General features: G+C 39.6%; 1 protein-coding gene across 4 annotated transcripts in view; it reads left to right on the top strand.

Annotated features, from left to right (window-relative positions):
- Positions 1–21,068, top strand: part of RBFOX1 (RNA binding fox-1 homolog 1) — an 875,363-nt gene that overhangs the window by 5,874 nt on the left and 848,421 nt on the right. Inside the window, exon 1 of one of the 4 annotated variants that reach the window (XM_083800075.1) lies at positions 14,734–14,752. The exons of the other annotated variants lie outside the window; for them this stretch is intronic. The gene's annotated coding sequence lies outside the window, so the exon portion shown is untranslated. Of the gene's footprint in view, positions 1–14,733; positions 14,753–21,068 lie in introns of those variants that run through there. 4 annotated transcript variants of the gene reach the window in all.

Here is a 21,068-nt window from a genome sequence, read left to right as displayed (position 1 = left end):
CTGTGAAAATCACTGAGCAAATTCGTAGCCATTAACATAATTGTCATTCTACTTCAGATAGAAATGCAGGTGGGAATATTGTTACAGTAGGTAGAGCTGAGAGGCCTGGGTTGTGTTAAAAGGCAAACATGCAAAACTAAATCACTTTTAAGGTAAGTGGCATGATGGGGACGGTAGGACCAGATGCAGCTGTTTGTGGCCAGCGTTGCAAGCACTCCAACAAGATGCATATTCTCGTGGTTGACAAAACACCTGGGTTCAACCCTGCAGTGTACAACCCTGGATAGTTTAGGGTACAAAACAACAACAAAAAGAATGACAAGCAAACAACATAATATATTTTAAGCAATTGCTATTTTTAAACCTTCTTATCATTAAACAAGTAGCAGTGAGAGCTGGAGTTAGTGAGTCTGGCTTCCTTCTGTGTTTTGTAGTTCACTGATTTTGAGTGTGTCAGGGTGCTAGTTGCGACTAAAACTTTTCCTTTAGGGCATTTATTAATCACCTTTCTGCTGGATTTTCTAGCATTTAGCAAGGTGTGAATACATGTCGATGTACTCTTCATAGGGTCTTGCTCTTCTAATTGTTTGCTGGTTCCACAGCATTTCTATGAATTTCATTCTCTCTGCATTCAGTCTCCTTTTTACACATGAGCAAATACTGTATGATCAGAACAACAAGAAGCCAGCCTGAAAATACGTTTTGTTTCCTGAGAAGTTCAGGAAAAAAACTCGAGGTAGAAAATTTCAACTCTGAATGTGTGCTGTTCTGAAGGCATCCATATGTGAAAGTGTGGGTAGAAATTTTAAGTTATTATTTCAAATCAAAGTTTTCTTAAAGCAGTTGTAGTGAAGTACACAGGTCGAATAAAATCTAGTCTTACTGGGCAGTTGTGTTAAAAATAACAGGAAAAAAGATTTGATATGTTAAAATCAACACCATCATCACATGAGATAAAAGAGCAGTGAATTTGGATGCCCTGGTGAGAAAGCCCAATGCTGTTGCAGCTGGCTGGTTTACACCTAGGTTGCTCTGTGGTCTGTCTTTGGGGTATTTTTTGGCTTGTCTTTCATATATCTGTAGCTCACACATGAGAAGAAACATGCAGAAAAAGGTTACACATACAAAACTATCATCTTACAAAAAGTGACAATACAGTGTAGAGTTTTGCATTTTGGTAGAAAAATTCATGTTAAGTCTTTAATGAACCACAAACAAGCCTGGATCTCGAAATGTTGTGTAATAGTCTTGCTGTCTTGAAAAAACATGTCTCCTGTATCTCTGTTCATTGTGTACAGACAGTTTTCTTTTACAGACGTATCATGGCTGATGAACAGGCAGTACTGGTCCTTGGATAGCCACTTTTGGAGTTTCTGTATTTACCTTGTGAATTTGTTGTTTTATTAAATAGGTCTTAGGTGTCTGATTTTTTTCACCGTATGTTGTATGGGATCAACATTTTATAGTTTGAGAAGAGAGAAACAGACAATATTGAATGGCACTGATCCAAGCAAAAGGCTTGGCATTCTGTGAAGTATTGTTTTTTGATATAGTAGTGGCAAAACCAGATAGATTTTTTTTTTTTGGGGGGCTGCTGGTTGAAAATAAGGCACAATAATGACTGTGGGTAGCAAAATAAACACTTAAGATAAAACTCTTAGCATTTTTTCTTACAAAAATAGGGATTATGCAATGTTATGGAGCTATTTCCTTGAGCAAATGAACTTGATGAAGATCCTGTCAACAGTCCCTATATAAAAATATAGAATACCTTATGAAACACTCATTGCAGAATAATCTTCCATCTTCAAAGTTAGGTAAATTCTGTAAGCACTTTGCCTTGGGATGCAACACACTGTGTTGCCTGGACACAGAACTTAGTCTGGCTTCTTTGGTGGGAAGGATGGAGAAAGCATCGGTTTCAAGTCGTGCTGTTGCGTTGTTGTCTTTGATCAGTGGCACAGGAAATAATTTGATGAAATACTGTCTTCTGCTACAATGAAACTCTACGCTAAAGCTCTAGGCTAAAAAAAATTCTCACTCCACCACAGACAGTCCACTCTGTGTGTGAGTAGTTACTTAAATGTCCTTTCCTCCAGCTTCTGAGATGAACTGCCTAAAATGTCATCTACCACATGGTGATACCCATTTTAAGTCTGCAACAGTATAAATGCTAAGAAAGTCCCAGAGTGCAGTTTGAATTGAGCGACACAGAGTTACTCAGCAGGAAGATTAATGGATCTAGATATCCTCCTGATCTTTCCGTGATATTAGACCGTCTTTTCCCACTTCTTAATTTAGGACACTCTCCAAATGGCTTCTTCACTTTGTGATGACCTCTTCTCTGTTGCCATCGTGATAATATGTTAGTCTGCAGCTGCCTCCACGGGAGACCGATTGGGTTTCCCCTGGTCATTACAACTATTGAGCTCCTGCCAAATACAAAAATTGACTATATTGCATGTTTTGCACACTTGCTTCATTGTGTATGTCCTCAACTTAAATAAAGGTTATTTCATTATTACTGTTTCTGATCTCTGATACCTACCCGTGAGCTTTTGTTTTATGTTTTCATTCCTTTGTTTGGTTTACAACGTTGCTTTCATTTTGGTCAATGCTGAATCTGTTCTGAATCACTTACAGATTGTAACCAATTATTAAGTATTTTATGCCACGATGGGAAACATCAGCGATAGAGCCCTGTTGTCAGGTGGAGCAGGTCAGTGCCTTATTTGTAGCCCGCTGCAAAGAGCACTTTGCGGTGCGATGGACAAAGAGATCCTTTTGCTTTGTATAAGCCTTATTCAAAAATCCTATCTTCTTTGATACTGAAGGCATGTTTTACTCCTCCCACTGTAAAACGCCTTAAGATCAGTCAGCTTTGGTGCCGATAAGATCTTTCCTCCTCGCTTTGTGAACTGTCATATCCAGTGAATGAGCTGATGAATCAGAGCTTGTTGGGACATACTGGTTCAAATGAACAGAATGATGCAGTCAGATAGTTTGGCCTCCGTATCATTTTGGGTATGGTTCTGTTTTCAGCAATTGCCATTTTATTGCAGCAAAAGTATGTATTCAACTCTTGGTGATAACACTTCTGATTTGTTTCCCCTATAATTCGGTTAGCCTGAGGTTTTCGTGTAAGTCATGTTTCAGCCCTCTTGGTTTTGTTCTTGCCCTTGAGTTAACCCAAGCTTCATTTCATTTTATCCATATAAGATATGTATATTGGTTGCAAAGTGAGTGGATTTTCAAAAGGACTTAAGGGTTCCTAGAAATCTCATTATGTACAAAATTGCCTGCAGAGAAAACTAAGTATTTTATTATATTCTAGATGTGAAGGTGCTTATTTGATGTTGTGTTTCCAGGAGTGCCTCGTAATAGCCCTGTGCAGTCCTGTGAGGTTCTGTAGAACTGTGCGGGCCCCCTGGAGACAGCTGGCAAGTACAGTGAGGTCGTGGTACCTTCTCGGAGTCCTGAGCAGCAACACTGTCTCTGAGGGAAAGAATAATTTATTTGTTTGTTTCGGTCTTTTTTGAAAATATTTTAAAGTGATCACATTTAGGAAGATACAATTTCCTTGTAAGCTCTATACAAAATATGTAACTTATCAGTAATACATGATACAGAACAAGACAGTAAACTATAAATAAAAACAAATAGCTAAAAAATTACACATGACCAAGTCATAAGAATGTCTTATTTTAATAAAAATGCCCATCCTTTCTGTTCCCAGAGTCCATAGTATTGTTCCAGTTTCTTTACAAATCAGACCATTTTTGCTTTTGCACTTTCTAATCTTAGGTTTTTACACTGAGAGCTCTGTCAAATTTGCTTGCTACAATCAAGAGAAATGAAAGGCTTTCTGGTCAATTTAAAGTTTGTTTCTTCTAAAAAAATACACTAGTCTTGTACTATTTATATATTACGGTCTCCATTTGTATTTAGTAGAATTATTTCTACTTTGAAAAGAAAAAAAACGGATCTTTGCAGACGTATCATGTTAGCCTTTTTAATATGTGTATTTCCCTAAATGTGGCACTTTGCCAGTTCAGATTTTCTTTTTTATTCTTCTCTGTTGGTTCTGGAGCTACCAAGGTAGAAGTAGCAATTAAGTTTTATTTTTGCTAGCCTTGCAGCCATCTAGTTATGCTAAAACTGCTGTTTAGCAAAAAGGCAAGGAAGGAAGGTTTGCATGAGGCATTGTAATAACACCGGGGTCTGAAAGAGCTATTGTTCTGAGAATACAAGAATTCTAAATGCTTTGAACATCTATGTATTTCTTTTCATAGTTTGTTGCTCTCAGTTTGCCTCTGACAGAAGTTGCAGGTGGAGGGCTGTAACTGCAAATCACTGTCGTGCACAATGTCTGATAGACTGACATAGAGAAACTTAAATTTTTTAGGTTTTGTCAGCTTTGTCAGTACTTTTACAGTGGGGGAATAAATGATGAAGGGTAATAGAACGAACAGTTTGACATACATGGTAAAATCCCTTTTGAAAGAACATCAGTGCACTGCTGATGAGCATCAGTGGCACATGTGAGTAACGTGTTGCTGTAGTCACACACGTGAGCACATGCATAAACAAACGCACATTGTACATCAACAGGTATACACAAAGTACCAACGTGTTATATATTGTACCAAATCTTTTGTGTCTCCTCCTCTAAATGTCCGGTGTCTCTGACCTGTGTTTCTGATGACAGCAGCTGCTTGTATTTAAGGCTTATCCTGTATCAGTTGGCTTTTAGAGGAAAGTTGCCATAGGACTCTGTCTTCTTGGCAACTTCTCAGCTGCCTTTTGTGTAATTACCAGTAGTAATACAGGCAAAAATCACGTCTCTGAAGAGTTAATGGTGATGCAGGTAATGGTGACTTCATTCACTGCTGTCAACTGGACTGGAGTAGTGAACTTCACAGCAGCTGCCACAGAGTTAAAATTCGGATTGTCTTGAAAATATGATGAACTGTGGTGCAGCCGATGTGTGATTGGCACTGTATGCCTGACAAATGCTGCTCATTTGGTGTGGTAGGTTGCTGCTCTTGTTGCTTTTTTTTGCACAAAAGAACAATAATCGGGCATGAGTAATTCTTAGTATCAGTGTTGTTTTATAAGAGTGTCTTAAAACATGTACAAGTTTTAATAAATGTTCATTGTAGCCAATTTAATGCTTCTCTATGTTAAAGCTTTGCAAGCAGGCTGAATGGCTGAATAAAGGAAAAATAAAAAGTCTGTGATGTCGGAGGAAATTTTTTTCTTTCCATATTTGTCCTGAGGAAAATTAGCAAAATAAAATGTGAATCCAAACTTCTAACGTAAGTAGAAATTCTCCTACTGGATATTGAATTCTACAATAGTTGTTTTTTTTTTTCCTGCTAAAGGCATTAAATATTTTATAACTGATTTATACAAGAAGCAGGAATACTGGAAACCAATTTATTACATCAAAGGTTTTATTTAGTTTAGTTTTCTCAGGTGATCATATATTTCAAGTTGCTCAAGAGTCGATTAAATACAAATTAGATTGAAATCTTGATTGCTCTAGTCCTCAGAATAGTTTTGTTATGAACTTTCATGCTACGTGATAGCACTGTCCATAGGCAAATAATACATTCAAGTAAGGAAGAACTCAAGAGCAAGTGAGCCGGGTGACAGGCTCTTCATTTCTACTTGTTTCTGACTTTTGTTTGTCAAAATCCAACTATTCAGCACCTGTGGTCTGTTAGCAGAGGGTTATGCTTTGCCTGTGAATGAATGCTCTTTCCAGGGCATAAATGGATGCATCTGTACTATAGTTGAGGTAAATTTTCACCAGTAAATTGCCTTCATTAGTTCTCTAAATGTGTTTAAATCAAACACTGCACTTGTCCTATTGGTAGTTCTTAGGATTATGGTGGTGGTGCCTTCTAATAAGGACATCCACATTGCCATAAAAAAAGACTTGCTGAGTTACGCAGTACCAACACCTCCCATTGCAGTTTGTGTTTATTTTGCTTTTTAAAATGCTGTATATTTTGGTCTCAAATTTCGTCTTCTTTGAAGATCTCCAAAGCTAATACGGTTAGTGCTAGAAGCAGCTAAAGAGCTACAGATTTTCTCTTGTTTAAATCAAATGGAAATAATATTGATCATAACAGGGAAGAGAAACACTGTTGGTGTCTTCTAATTGTTTATCATTTGGGCTCCTCTTGTTACTCCCCTCCTTAGTTTTGCCAATACACAACAGAGCAGTTCAGAGTAGAGCTTGAAACATGAAGCATCTGTGCTCTTTGAGTCGTCTGAATTGCTAAGAAGAAAGCTGGTCTTTTATTTTTTGATGCATCAGAGCTGATATTTGTGCAATAGCTTTGGCAGCAGCATGTGTTGGGTTGACTGGGGAAAATCAGTGGTCCTGTGGTCCTACAGTCAGAGGGTAGCTTTGGGGAACCCCAGATGATGTTCTTTTTACTCTTTTTAAACCATTTTTAAAGAGTAGAAGGATTTTAGGATTTTAATACCACATTCCCCACCCCCCCTTTTTTTTTTTTTGTTTCTTTTTAAAATCTGTTCTGCTGATGTTTAGTATATAAGAATTTTAAATAATTTGATAAAACTGTCTCAAACAAAGAAACTGAAGGGGAATTCCAAGTGAACTATTAGACCTTGACACTTCAGCATGGGTAGGCCTTCCAGACGAGATGCTGAAATAGTAAGAGGTGCCTCGTCTTAGGACTGTGGAAACCTGCACACCTGTGAAAGATGGACAAACAGGATGAAAGACGGATCACAGAATCCCAGAATGGCCATGGTGGGAAGGGACCTCTGAAGATCATCCAGTCCAAGCCCCCTGCCAAGCAGGATCACCTAGAGCACGTTGCACAAGCTGATCCAGGCGGGTTTTGAATATCTCCAGAGAAGGAGAATGCACAACCTCTCTGGGCAACCTGTCTCAGTGCTCTGTCACCCTCACTGTCACAGTACGACCTGCGTGTTTCTTATGATAGTTGAACATGTGAATTGGATAGTGTCTGCCATGGAGTATGTGAGTAGTTTGGGTCTGGTGAAATCGGTTGTGAATTACTTGCTCTTATGCTGATGCTGTACACGGTGCAGAAACGCTTATGGCTTCATTATTGGGTCTCTCTGTGTTTCAGTGGGGCTGTCAGCTCTGTCCCCTGGCAAGCTATAGGGCCCGTGAAGACTTGATTTTACATTCCCGTTTACTGTTTGCTTTGCTGGAAAGGTTAGTGTGTACTGCTGTCTTTCTCTATGTAGAAAGTTGCATGAACTGTTGTTTCATGGCTGAGACGTACAAATGTGAGCCAGACAAGCTGGTACTGCCTCTGCTTCTCAGGAAAATGTATTTATTTTTCTATTGGGCTGTGAGGTTTAGTTACACATTTGCAAGGAAAAGAGCTGTGTATATTTTCATTTTTAAAAACTACTGCTACTTGTTCTAATACGTCTAGCCTAAGAAATACGGCTGCTGGTTTGAGCATCTAATAAAATACACAAGTGCATACGGTGAAAATACAGACAAATGTAAAGGCTGTGGACGTGGTCTACCTTGACCTCAGTAAGGCTTTTGACACCGTTCCCCACAACATTCTCCTCAAGAAACTGGCTGCTCGGGGCTTGGACTGGCGTACGCTTCGCTGGGTTAGAAACTGGCTGGATGGCCGGGCCCAGAGAGTTGTGGTGAATGGAGTCAAATCTGGCTGGAGGCCGGTCACTAGTGGAGTCCCCCAGGGCTCGGTACTGGGGCCGGTCCTCTTTAATATCTTTATTGATGATCTGGATGAGGGCGTCCAGTGCACCCTCAGTAAGTTTGCAGATGACACCAAGCTAAGTGCGTGTGTCGATCTGCTCGAGGGCAGGAAGGCTCTGCAGGAGGATCTGCATAGGCTGGAGCGATGGGCTGAGGTCAACTGCATGAAGTTCAACAAGGCCAAGTGCCGGGTCCTGCACCTGGGCTGCAACAACCCCAAGCAGAGCTACAGGCTGGGAGATGAGTGGCTGGAAAGCTGCCTGGCCGAGAAGGACCTGGGAGTATTGGTGGATAGTCGGCTGAATATGAGCCAGCAGTGTGCCCAGGTGGCCAAGAAGGCCAACGGCATCCTGGCCTGTATAAGAAGCAGTGTGGCCAGCAGGTCGAGGGAAGTGATTGTGCCCCTGTACTCGGCTCTGGTGAGGCCGCACCTCGAGTACTGTGTTCAGTTTTGGGCCCCTCGCTACAGGAAGGACATGGACGTGCTCGAGCGAGTCCAGAGAAGGGCGACCAAGCTGGTGAGGGGTCTGGAGAACAAGTCTTACGAGGAGCGGCTGAGGGAGCTGGGCTTGTTCAGCCTGGAGAAGAGGAGGCTCAGGGGCGACCTCATCGCTCTCTACAGTTACCTGAAAGGAGGCTGTAGAGAGGTGGGGGTTGGTCTATTCTCCCACATGCCTGGTGACAGGACGAGGGGGAATGGGCTAAAGTTGCGACAGGGGAGTTTTAGGTTGGATGTTAGGAAGTACTTCTTTACCGAAAGGGTTATTAAGCATTGGAACGGGCTGCCCAGGGAGGTGGTGGAGTCACCATCCCTGGAGGTCTTTAAAAGACGTTTAGATGTAGAGCTTGGGGATATGGTTTAGTGGAGTACTTAGTGTTAGGTCGGAGGTTGGACTCGATGATCTTGAGGTCTCTTCCAACCTAGAAAAATCTGTGAATCTGTGAAATTATGGTTTAGAAAGGTGAATTTGGTGTTTTTATATTTCCTTTCACATCTTTGAAATTCAGTGATATGTATATATCTAAGTAACTGTCAAAAGCGAGTGACTTTGCAGCTGACTGTTGGTTTGGAAATGCAAAACATTAAGGACTGTATTTAAGATTTCCACTAAGCACAGCTCGGCAAATTGTTCATATTCTATACTTTGTATCACTTTTTCTAATACTAAATCTATGCCTCAGTATGTATTTGCAACATATCTGAGTTGTTGACTCAGTATGAACTACAGTTTTGAATTTCTTCTATTTTCCATTTAAATTATTAACCATAAATTTGCATTATAGCACACACGGGGGAGGAAACTTTAAGCTATGATTCCAACAGCAAGCATTCAATGAATATATTGGAAACTTCAAATAAGAAATTCAGAAGTGTATGGTGATTAGAGAATATTCCTTATTCACTATGATGCCAAATTATATCCGCTTTAGGAACTCTGTGCGTTAACCAGAATTTCTGCCTTTTGCATGCTGTAGTCTTGAAACCTCTTCAGTTCTGTGGACTACGTTCTGGTTAGAAAAATACCCAAAATACCTGCGGTGATTGTGTCAAGAGACGGATAGTGGATCTTCTCCCATGTGTTTTGGTACCACGCTCAGTATGTGTTTTACTAGATGCTTTGGAGTTGTGTATACATATATACTTGTGTTATGGTGCTAATACAAATAAAATCCGTTCTTTCAATTTGCTAGCTGTTAGGCTGAAACGGTACATCCATTGCACGAGTCTCGCCTGAGTGACAACTTTAGCATCAGTTTTACTTACATGCTGGGATAGTAAATTAGTAATACTGGTCTTTTGTTGGTAAAGAAATTAGGGATATAATAATTTGAATGTAAATTGTCTGCCCTGTCACTAAACATTCTTATACAACATAGGCACAAATGATTTCTTGTGGTACTTACAGAGGTAAAATACAAAAAGAGAAGCTTGTTTTTGTACACTGTTCAGCTACAGAATGCTGTGCACACTTTAACATTTGTAAGTATAGAATATTGTATACATTTGGTTTATTAAGGTATGGACAATGTTAATTTGTTATGCAAACAAGATAGATAAGAAAGAAAGGTTGAGGGCATTAAATCCTAATCTAGAGAAATGAATTTATAGAATGCCAGCAGATGTCAGTATGTTCTTGTCACACAGATCCCTTTTTTTAATAATAATTGTTTTTAATTCAGTAATATGAAAGGAAGTAATAAGTGCTGTAACACTGTCTTAGTGCTGGTCTATTTAATTCAAATATTTTACTTGAAAGAGTTTTTTTTTTTTAATCTAGATCTGGTCTGGCACAGTATTGATGTACATACTTGCATTCACTGCATCACTCATCAGACTGCAGAAAGCATGTACTAAGAGTATAGCTTAAAATGCTTTGCTAAATGGGGAAGTTTTATTCATAGTGTAGTGCCTTTGTTTCTAATTGAACATTTTTTCTGTAGAACTTCATATTTGTATAATTTCCTTCATGTATTCTGAGACATTTTGAAAATTCCAGCACACTTTCTTTCTGTTTGTGTAGCTAGTGAATGTATTTAAAGTCTGTGTTTAATCAAATCTTCCTCTCTAATTTGGAAATTATTTTGTTTTGTGCTGTTTATGCATGGTAATCAAAAAGATGCTGTAGCTATCACTTCAGAATTTTTATTTCATTTTCTTTCTTTAACCCTCTTTTTGAGCTCTGTCATCTCAGAGTTTGTCTTACATGCAATATCTACTTCTCAAGATTTATTCTGTCTTCTCATCTCAGATTGTTTGCAAAATTTCTAGTTCGTTCAAGTGAGAATTGAGGTAGACAAAGCAGATAAGAAAGATACCTACCTCTGGAGTAAAAAACATACGGCATTACTGAAGCTGTAGTTGTGGAAATAAGGCTATTTTCTTTGCAAAGAGTAGTTTTACTGCATTTGCTCATAATACTATTTCCAAAGATGCAACGATGTAAACATGCAAAATCCTGTGAAATTTCATGTCTAAAGTAGTTCTAAGCAACTTTTTGCACGATGTACTGATATGGTTTAATCTAGGGTTTGGCTTGATCACTTGGAACTGCATCAAATAAATTAGAAATTGATATTTCTTTTTTGTTTTAGTGGGAAAATGCAGATATTTGAGGATCTGCATGTGAAATATTTGGAAATGTATATTTTTTTTTACTTAAAATATAAAGCAAAAATATTTTTCTCCATTGAATAAAAAATAAGAAGCTCCAAGCAGTATCATTTATTGTTTTGACATATTTTCTACTATGGCAACATAAGCACATTCTGATAGTTGATGTTATTAACAGGCTCTTATGTCTTTCTCAAACCTGCAAAGTATATACATAAATAACTTGTTTATATAGCTGGTAGTGGTACTGCACCTTGGACTCCTGAAAATTGTGTCAATTATTATTATATTACAATAATATAATAATTATATCATTGTTATAAGCATTATATCTCTATAATGCTTAACAATAAACATTTCTAAAAAAACTGTATTTCACTGAAATTTGTGGTCAGCCTGAAAGACTGTTACTTTTACTGCACCCAAAAGTTTTATTTATGAAGATGTAGGCCTTAAAAACAGGAAAGTAAGATAAGGAGAGGGAGATGCTTTTCTTATGACAATATGGATCAAAATATCAAATGTGAGCATTTACATGTGGCTTGCAAAGCTTGCTCATTCAATCTGTGTGTTGATGTACATAAGTTGAAAGCAGATGAATGACAGAGTTGTTCATTTTGGCCATATAGTTCATATGTAAATGTTTGAAAATGTGATCTTGCTGTCAAGATGGTGAGGAAGTAACACAATAAACCTTGAAATTTATTTCACTCAGTTATGCATTAACAATGATATTAAAACTTCTCCAAGTTTATAATTTTTTCTTGAATACAACTTTCATTAGATTAGAATTTAAACTTTCCTACTTGTGTTTATGCTTTGTGTAAGAGTTTAATGGGAAAACTATTCCAAAGATGATCTAAAACATCATTACGAAAGTTTCTGAAAACACTTCACGTTCCAGATAAGCTCTTAGTTAGTGAAGAATGCAGCTGTCAAAGATTATTTTCAATTAATTTTCATGTTTGTGCACATGTTTACAAGTAGTCCAATTGTTTGTACTTTGGTCAGGTAAGAAGGTACTGTTCTGCATCATTCTAGGTCTTATAAAAATACCTCCTGGTGGACCCTGTTTGTCTGAACTGAAATAGATAAAGGTCATGGCTGCAGTTTACAGATGGTCCAGAAATTTCTGGAAAAATGGCATCTGTTATAATAATTATATGCTTGCATTCCTTAAAGCTTAGTCTTTTATATAGATCTAAACTATAAAGTGAACTATAAAACTTTTGAAACTTGCTGGAGCTACATACAAGTCTAGATGGCTTTGGTCATCTATAGTACCAAAAAATCACGCACCTTCCAGTTTTCTGCAACATCTAATACTTTTAATAGCATCCCTTTGTTAATTTTGGCTTTGGTAGCTTCATAAAGGCCCATGAAGCTATCCAGAGAGGGGCTTACTGTGATATTCTTCACCCCCCCTTTAATAAGAATTTTAGCAAACATCTACCCTCAAATACATTTAAGTTTGTTTTATTGCAATTTGTTCCCCCCCCAACTCATTGAGAATGTTTATAAGAATAGATTTTCGATTAAATTAGACTGTTTATTGAAACAAAATCATAGCAGGGTTTACTAGTGTAATCAGATCTCAGTGTTCTTAAATATAATACATACAGCTTGCATGCTTTCCTATAAAAATAATATAAAAAGTTTCCCCCAAACCAAATAATGACTTTTTGATTGTTTTTATTAGCAGGCTTGTCATGCAGAATGGTAAAAAAGAATATATCTTTTTTTTTGTATGGTGGAAATACAGTGCAAGGAGTGGCAGGTTCTTTGATGGAAATGGACAAGTAACCCATTGAGAAACAGTCATCTAATACAGTAATTGGTGAACAGACAAAGAATCCCAATGAGGAACGCACCTCAATATATATTTCTCTTCCCAAAAGAAAAATTAAAAATGTGATAAATTGGGCATTATAAAGGTGACCGATCACGGGAAGATAGAAGTGGTAACTCCACAGGTAACATTCCTGGTTGTCATACTCCTGGTGCCCTGGCAGAAGTGCTACTGCTGTGGTTTGAGAAATGGAAGCTGAAAGTCTGACGAGCCATATTTCCAGCTGAAATTTAGAAACTTACTTGTTTAAAAATGTATTTATAAAAAATATGATATAGTTTTCCAAATAAGGTAATTTGGGAGATGGACTTAGAATGAGTATGAAGATTTTCTTAATTTGTTCTCTATGAGCTACAAAATTTCGTACATGAAAAAATATGTAGTTCTCAGAATAGCACAGGGATTGTACAAGATTTTACCAGTAAAACATCTGATTGCAGTTTAGTTTTAACAACAAAGTTCAGCAATAACTTTTAATTTAAAGATTTTTCAGTTTGGCAGTTACTTATGCTGCCTAATTCCTGAGGATTTCCTTTAAAAAGAATGTCCAGAACACCAGGTGTATTGTCATCTCTGCTTTCTACCCTCTTCTTCCTTTGCTGTTTGGTGCCGTGACAGCCCCCTCTCAGGTTGCGCTGGGAATGGGAAGCAACCACCCAGATGCTAAGTGGAGCTTTCACTATCTCACTTACAAGGCAGAAAAGGACTACAAGGTAGAAGAAACTGATAGGGTTCCCGTTGCTTGAAAGAAGACATCAGAACAACGAGTCTTCTGTAAAAGAATAGATAGTTGAAATACAAATAGAAAAGAGCACGTGGAATAAGTATTGCTAGTACTACAACTGCCCTGCCAGACCCATAGCTAGTTCTTTTGTTCCCCACTACCACAACCAACATGCACCATCAGTCATGCTTCTCCATTAGTAGCTGCTTCCATTGCCTGAAGATAAGAGGGAGAGGGTCAACAGTACAATGGTGATTACGGGGAGGAGTGCTGTTGTCTTTTCAACTTATTCCATCAAAAGGATTGTTGCTGATTTTGCTGTCAGACCAGTTCCCTGCTGCAGGGGTAACTGGCTGGCTGGTACCCCAAGGTGGCACCATGCTGGCTGCCACCACCCACTTGCTCATGCCCCTCTCCAAGTGGGGCAGGGAGAAAATGAGATCAAAAAGCTCATGGGTTGAGGAAATCACATACCAGTTACTGTCACAGGCAAAACAGGCTTGACTTTGGAAAAGTTATTTTAACACATTGCCAGTTAAATAGAGCTGGATGGTACAGAACACAAAAAGCACACCACCTTACCTGGCCCCCTTCATTCCTGACTCCTCTGGGCAGTGCAGGGGACAAGGAATGAGGGCCCACAGCCCATCCATAGCAGTGTGTCCCACATGGGGCATTTTGCCTGTTCTTAAAGCCACTTTTGGGGGCAAGTGCTTGCCGGGTCTGGCAGGGTAGTCCCCACTTCTTCCATGGAGTCCACCTCTGCAGCCCTATTGACAAAACCCTGCCACATAAACTCAGCACATTCCACCCTTTGCCCCATGTGAAACACATTTAAGATCTGTTGTTAAAACGCACGTTAGTCGTGGTCATCACGAGCTTCACTTGCATCAACAAAGAACTCATCACACCAGAACCAAAGTAACCTGATCACAGAACCAGACAGCATGGTCAATTTACACATGTGGTAAATCTGCATCCCTCGTCTCTCCACAGCTGTACAATAGCAAAAAGTTCCCCACAGTTATTTCATGCTCTGGCAACACCCAGTGCAAGTGTTGCTTGTTACCTTTCCAATTTCTGCTCTTACCTGAGATTGCTGGAGCCCTCCTGTGAGAGCCAGAAAGGGCCAGGGCTTGCCCTGCAGGGCTGAGGCAAAGCAGCTCATGGGTCAGGAGCCTGCCTTGCCCTCTACTGCTCTGCCAGGCATGTCCCAGGGGACTGCAGCTTCTTCTGGGCTCATCTTCCTCCTCAGGTATCCCACCTAAGCTGTAGTGTGGAGGTCTCCTCTGGCATAGGCCTCTCCGCGGGCTGCAGGTAAGCACCTATCCCCTTGTGGCCTGTCCACAGGTTGCAGGGGAAGCTCTGCTCTGATGTCTTTAGCATCTCATTTTCCCCTCTTTCTTCTCCTATTTTGGTAGGCTTTTGCAGGGCTGTTTCTCACAGTTCTTTCCTCACTGATGTGCAATGTTTAGCCCTTTGTTAAGGCTGTTTCCCCAGTATTGAGTTGGCTGGGACCGGCTGTGGCCAGCGCCAACCTCGGACAGCTAGGCCAGCCCTGCACCCACTGCCAGCCCCTGCCCACCTATGCCGCATCGTGTCAGCTTCCCTTCTGCTGCCTTTCTTGCTGTAGCTGTTCTCCTCCCTTAGTGGTGGTGGTAAGGAAAGCACTGAGCCCTAGGATGCTGAGAATAGTAAGGGTGCTGCCTCTCCTAACATGGCGGATTGTGTGTGAAGTGCCAGTGTTTAGTGCCACGTAGATCCAAGGAGGGAGCTCTTTCTGGATATCGGTACACTGGAACCAAGGTTTAAATGATTGTTTGTAATGATTTTAACATGGCTGGCTAGGGAAGACTAGGCATGAAAACTCGAACTCTCTTGTCTGTGAAAGTGCTATGCTGAGAACCTAGAAAGTGGTTTTCTGAGACTTCTTATTTTGGAAATGCATCTGTTCATTTTGGAAGTAATCTCTTTCTGAAGAGGTTTGCTAGAAAAGAAGGCAAGAGACTGTTGAAAGAGTCTGTTGACATTAGAGTTTGTCACTTGGGAACTTCTGTCTCTTCTGTTTCACTCTCATGGAGCAGAGTTTGCAGTGGTCTGATCAGGAATTACCATTCATTGTTCATAAAAGACGTGGAGTGAATGGTTCTTTAATTCAGGCAGCTGTCATGATCTGGATTATTTACTATCTACAAGAATGCAAATTCCCACTTTTACTCTGGCTCCTCCTCTGATTTCTATTTAAAGACAATGTACTTGTCTCTGTATTGTTCAGGTACACTTGGACGTGCAGAGATGTTGAGACCTAAATAGGATGTGTTGAAAATGTTTTTTGTTTCATTTTATTTTTATATTAACAGACTGCTACTGAAGACACCTTGCTAGTAAGCGGAGTAGGAAAAAAAATATATTTTCTTGTGTTTTGGTTATTTAGCCGCTGATGTGAGATGTATTCAGTCTTGCTGCGAGTGTCCCAGAAATCACAAGAAATACATTATTTGGTGTGGCGTATATAATAAGGAGGCTACTAAATCTGATAATAACTTGCTTAATTAAAACAAATTATCTGTGCAGTTTTATGGCCCTCATTACTGCACAGCGTTATTATATTCCCTCCTGATGTTCAAAAGTGGAAAACAACTTATTCTTTTATTTGATACATAGCTGATAGTTTAGTAAGCATCAGGTAAGGCTGGATCATGTAGTAGTTTTCCACATCTAGCTGTAACAGAATAGTTGGCTGCTCCTGTTTTTTCAGGCAGCAAGTTCTGTGAAGGTTCAGGTTTGTGTCTGCTTTCCAGGGACACTGGTTAGCCAGCAAGGAGACCGCTGGGGTGAAATTTAGTTGGGGTGTGTGTGGTCTAAAGTCATGGTGGGAGGGCTGAATTGAGATGTAAAGCTTTCAAAGTTAGCAAACTGACCTAAAACTGAAATGTATGTTAGTAAAGAGCAGTGTTTTGCATTGCTGAGCAGATAGGTTGCTGAATTGGGAGTAATCCAGAGTGTCCTCAGGGTCTGGCAGCCAGTGATGGTCTGTTTTGCATGTTGCACATGTGGTGCTCAGAATGATCAGATTTGCATCTAGTAAGCTGCAGAGGGTGGTGTGAGCTCCCCATGAGATGAGTTGGATATTCAAAATACCTGCCTCTTTTCTTTCAGCAGTAACCCCTAGGATCTGAAACAAGGTTTGATATGTTCATTGTGCTATTGTACCAAAAAATAGGCAAATGTTGTTAGAGAGCAGCTAAAAACAAAAGAATATTTTTCCTTCTCAACGTAAAAACTGTATATAATCTGAGATTTTGTAATAAACTCCATGGGTTCTTTTGCTTCTGAAATATCTTGTGCTCTGTAATATCTTGTTCATCTTGTACTCTGTAAACTGAATATAACCCTAAGTTTGAGTCATCAGTTTTCTTCCCTATGATACTTATACTTATTTAATACTACTTTGATGGTGACTTTCAGCATGAAGATGTGAATGGATTAGCAGCAATTTGTTTCACCTGTCTGTAGCTGAATTTTCTCTGAAAAGTTTCGTTAAAGCACTATCATGGTTTAAAAATAGAATGTGACAGAATTACTCCAACTTTAATTATGTAATATAATGTGTCAAGAAGCTTTTCTTTTTAATGTTACAATTACTTCAAAACAATTCAAACTATCTGCTTTTCCACTGTGACTTTTGCACTGTTCTTATTGGAATGTATACATCTCAAGAGCTCTACATCTGCATGTAGATTAGCTGCAGTACTCCTGTTGTCCTTGTTTCTTCTCTGTGGTGAAATTAAAAAAAAAAAAAGCCACATTTAGTAAACTCTTAAATGAGCTTTTTATTGTCGCTCACTGTGTATGTAGCAGTAAAGAGCAGACTGGAGCAGCTGGATTATCTGCAGTGCTCTACCAATTGCACTGCATGACATGGGTGACTTCCCGCTTGCAGCAGCTAGCAGCAGGGTGGTTTTCAACACCCAATTCCATTAGAATTCTGGAGAGGAAAAGTTTTGTTTCCCTCCACCCACGCTCAAAGAAAAGTATAAATTCTTGATAGTATGTTATCAGCTGGGCCGCTCGCTATGTGGAAACAATATCGGAAGCTGTTTTTCAGTGTTCAGCTGCTGAACGCATACAGTAATTCCACCTAAGCATATGTCGATGTTCTAAACTTAAGACAAACAGAAAACCATTTCTTTTACCCCTTTAGTGACATGTTAACAGTTTCTTTGGAAATTGGATTGCAAAGAGTTTTCAGCTTGTTAAAGGAATGGAAACTATGCTTCGAAAACAGAATTTACTTGCTGCATCACCGGTTTAGAACAGTGAACTATTTATTTTAGGCAACAAATTATTATTTTTCTTCTGAGTATGTGTTTTAACATGTGTATGCTTATATATATACTGTTGCTTGAAATGAAAAAGGCTTACAGTGAGGCTAAGGCCAGAGGCCCCCCTGGGCCCATCTGCTCCCGTCCTGAGAGGGCCCAGGCCCATGTCCAGGTGGCTTTGGGAGACCTCCAAGGAGGAGACTCCACAGCCTCTGTGGGCAACCTGTGCCAGGGCTCCGGCACCCGCACAGCACAGAAATGCCTCCTGGTGCTCAGAGGGAGCCTCCTGTGCTCCAGTTTGTGCCCACTGCCTCTGGGCCTGGCCCTGGGCACTGCTGAGCAGAGCCTGGCTCCGTCCTCTGTGCACCCTGCCTTCAGGGGTTTGTAGACATTGGTGAGATTCTCCCTTTCCTTCCTTCTCCAGGCTGAGCAGTCCCAGTAGTCCCAGCTCTCAGCCTCTCCTCACAGGAGAGGAGCTTCCATCCCTTCATCATCCTTGTGGCCCTCTGCCCAACTCTCTACAGCATGTCCAGGTCTCTCTTGACCTGCGGGTCTCAGAACTCCACACAGGATGCCAGGTGTGGCCTCACCAGAGAGACCTCCTGAGCAGGGGGGAAGCTTACTAAGTCATCCAGGTTGAATTTAATATTTAAATACATACTCTCTAAACAAACAGCACCATATATTATATTGTCTTAAATTTATTGATTGACTTGGTGTGATTTCTTTCCAACATGTTTATGTGGTTTTACTACCCAATTTCACTAGAGCTCTTAGCGTGAAGTTCAGGTGCAGCTTTAAGCACAGTTCTGTGTTTCTCCAAAACGTGCAGGTACTTCAAAAGTTAACACCTTGCTTTTTCATCCCTTCTGTCCATATTACTTCCTTCAGCCTTGTCCTAACTGTCATTTTGTAGTTGTTACTCTATTTCTTTTTGGCATCTTTGTAAAATGGTAAGGTGGACGGTGCAGCAAACCCTTTACTTGCAAAGCTGCACAGATATTTCATGAAGCAGTGGTCTTTTTGTATTACTTTATTGTCCAGATGGCTAAGTATATGGTAGAACAGAATTAATGGATGTTGAGGAAATCCACCTCCATGTGGAACAGTAGTAGCATTGGCAACCAGTCAAAAAACCCTCAGAAAAGTTGCAGCTGAAGGACACAACTGTTGAATACACAGATAATGATACGTTGCTGAACTCAAGAAGCAAACACAGAAGATGCATTATTGTATGGAATGATTAGATGACTGACTAATGAGGCTTGAGGTGCAAGGAAATCGGCTACAAAAGCAATTAAATAAGCACCTGACATTCTACTGTACACTGTAACAGCACTAAACTCTTACTATGTTTAGTTTTCTTCATAATATACCACTAAGTTTTTGTAAACTTAGCTAGAAGTTAGTTAGAGGTGTCAAGGTTTTGATTTCAATGCCATTTTACATTTTTGCTATGGTTTTAAGAAATTCACAGGAAGAATTAAGTTGGGAAAGCAAAGCCTCATTCAAGTATGAGGCAAACCAGTAGAGGAAAAAATCCTGTATTAAACAGATTGTTGTGGTGAAAGTGTGGGAGCAAATACTTTTTTTTTTTTTGGCAGGAGGTGTGACAGCACGTTGTAATACTTGTCACTGCCTGCAGTTTTCATTAGTTACTTTGGATATTCAAACCAGTATGATACCGTATTGATACTGATGGATCAGAAGGTTTTACTTGAGGCTTCCATGGTTAAATGGTATTATGTCAGTTATGATAACATACACCAAGATTTTACCCTTGCATGGTGAGGGAAGGGAGCTGCATAGACTTCTGCACTGACAAGGAGGATTCCTCCTGCAGGAGGGAATGGACATGAATATTTCACTTGGTTTCCTTTTGAGTGCACTTACAAGTTATTTGTTAAAACATTTTGTGTGTAGTTCCATGCAGTGGAAGTAAAAACTTTGTACTTCTGTTAGGTAATTCTGGGGAAGTCTCTCAAGGTCAGGTGGTGACTTTAAGGCAGTCTTGATGCAAAGTTGAAATGCACACAATATTTTAGGAGCAAAGCCTGGTTTGCTGATAATGTTCCTAAAAGGTGATCTTCAGCTCTTTTTTAGTGAATCTCTAGCAACCCTTTTCTGGGTAGAGGTAGTGAATGTGTCACTAATTTATTATTTCCTGATAACTGTGTGCAACTAAGTGAGGCTTGTTTAATAACATGGTGATTTGCAGTCATACACTGCAGTTGTAGCATGTAGGAGGAGGGGCTGAGCTAGGTATTTGGGTGGTTTATCTCCTTTGTAACCAGCTGGAAGTGAAGAAGTCAGTGTGTGGGTGTTTCCTTAAGAATAAAAAGCACTTCTTAGCACAGTTAACAATACCGAAAGCTACGGAACACAGTGCTTGGTCTATAAAGATAGACAACATTAATCATGCGTTAATTTCTCACTTGCCTCATTAAAATTAGATTAAAAGATTCCCTCTTACACTTGGAGCTTACAATATGTGCTGCAGCCTAAAGTGTAGCCCAATTCCCCTTTTCTTAACAGACCAAGAGTTCTGGATTGTTGATCTGAAAGAGCTTTATTATGAAGTGACATACCTGGGTTTAGAGACAGAGGTGGAATTGGTACATCTGAAATGAATGAATAATATATAAGGACTGATACTAGCTTTGCCTCATGAGTTGGTCTTACTATTTAGCCTCGAGCAGAAGCAAGCAACAACAAAAGATTCTTAAGGTGGAAAGTTAAATATTTAATAGAAGCCTCTGTGTTCTATGTTCTCCTTTTGCTGTATTCATGGAAGTATGTTTTGGAGCCGAAGGAAAATGTTATTTGTATTACAGTAGAGGCAGAAAGTGTGTATTTGATTGAGACATCAAAATGCTAGACTTGGTAAAAAGGCATGAGAGAAAATTCCTGGATTAGCCTTAAAATCTTTGCTGTTATCATCCCTTTTTGTTTAGGTATGCTGAGTCTCATTCTGTTTTTCATTTGGGATTTGTCTGTAACAATCCTTCCTTTCTTTCTTCTTCATGATGAGGTGGGTAGCCAGGTAGCAGTACAGGGTTGATGCTTTCCCAGTAGCACTTTTATTTTCAAGCCTTCTGAAACTTATCCCCAGTCAGTTATGACACAGCAGATGTAACACAATTTTTGTGCTGCCTTCTGTCACAAATTTTTTTTGTCAGCCTCCTGGGTACAAAAATAGAATTTGATTTTCTCTGTTCTAGGCAAAGCAGGAGCTGGATGTTACATGAAGGAAGGGGCTTAGAGCAGAATGGATCTGTGGGTGAAAACATCAGAAATTAGTAGGAAAA

Source organism: Anser anser (genome assembly GCF_964211835.1).
Source record: "Anser anser genome assembly, chromosome: 15".
Lineage (NCBI taxonomy): Eukaryota > Metazoa > Chordata > Aves > Anseriformes > Anatidae > Anser > Anser anser.
The sequence above is the reverse complement of the archived record's forward strand: the minus strand, read 5'-3'. Positions and strand labels throughout refer to the sequence as shown.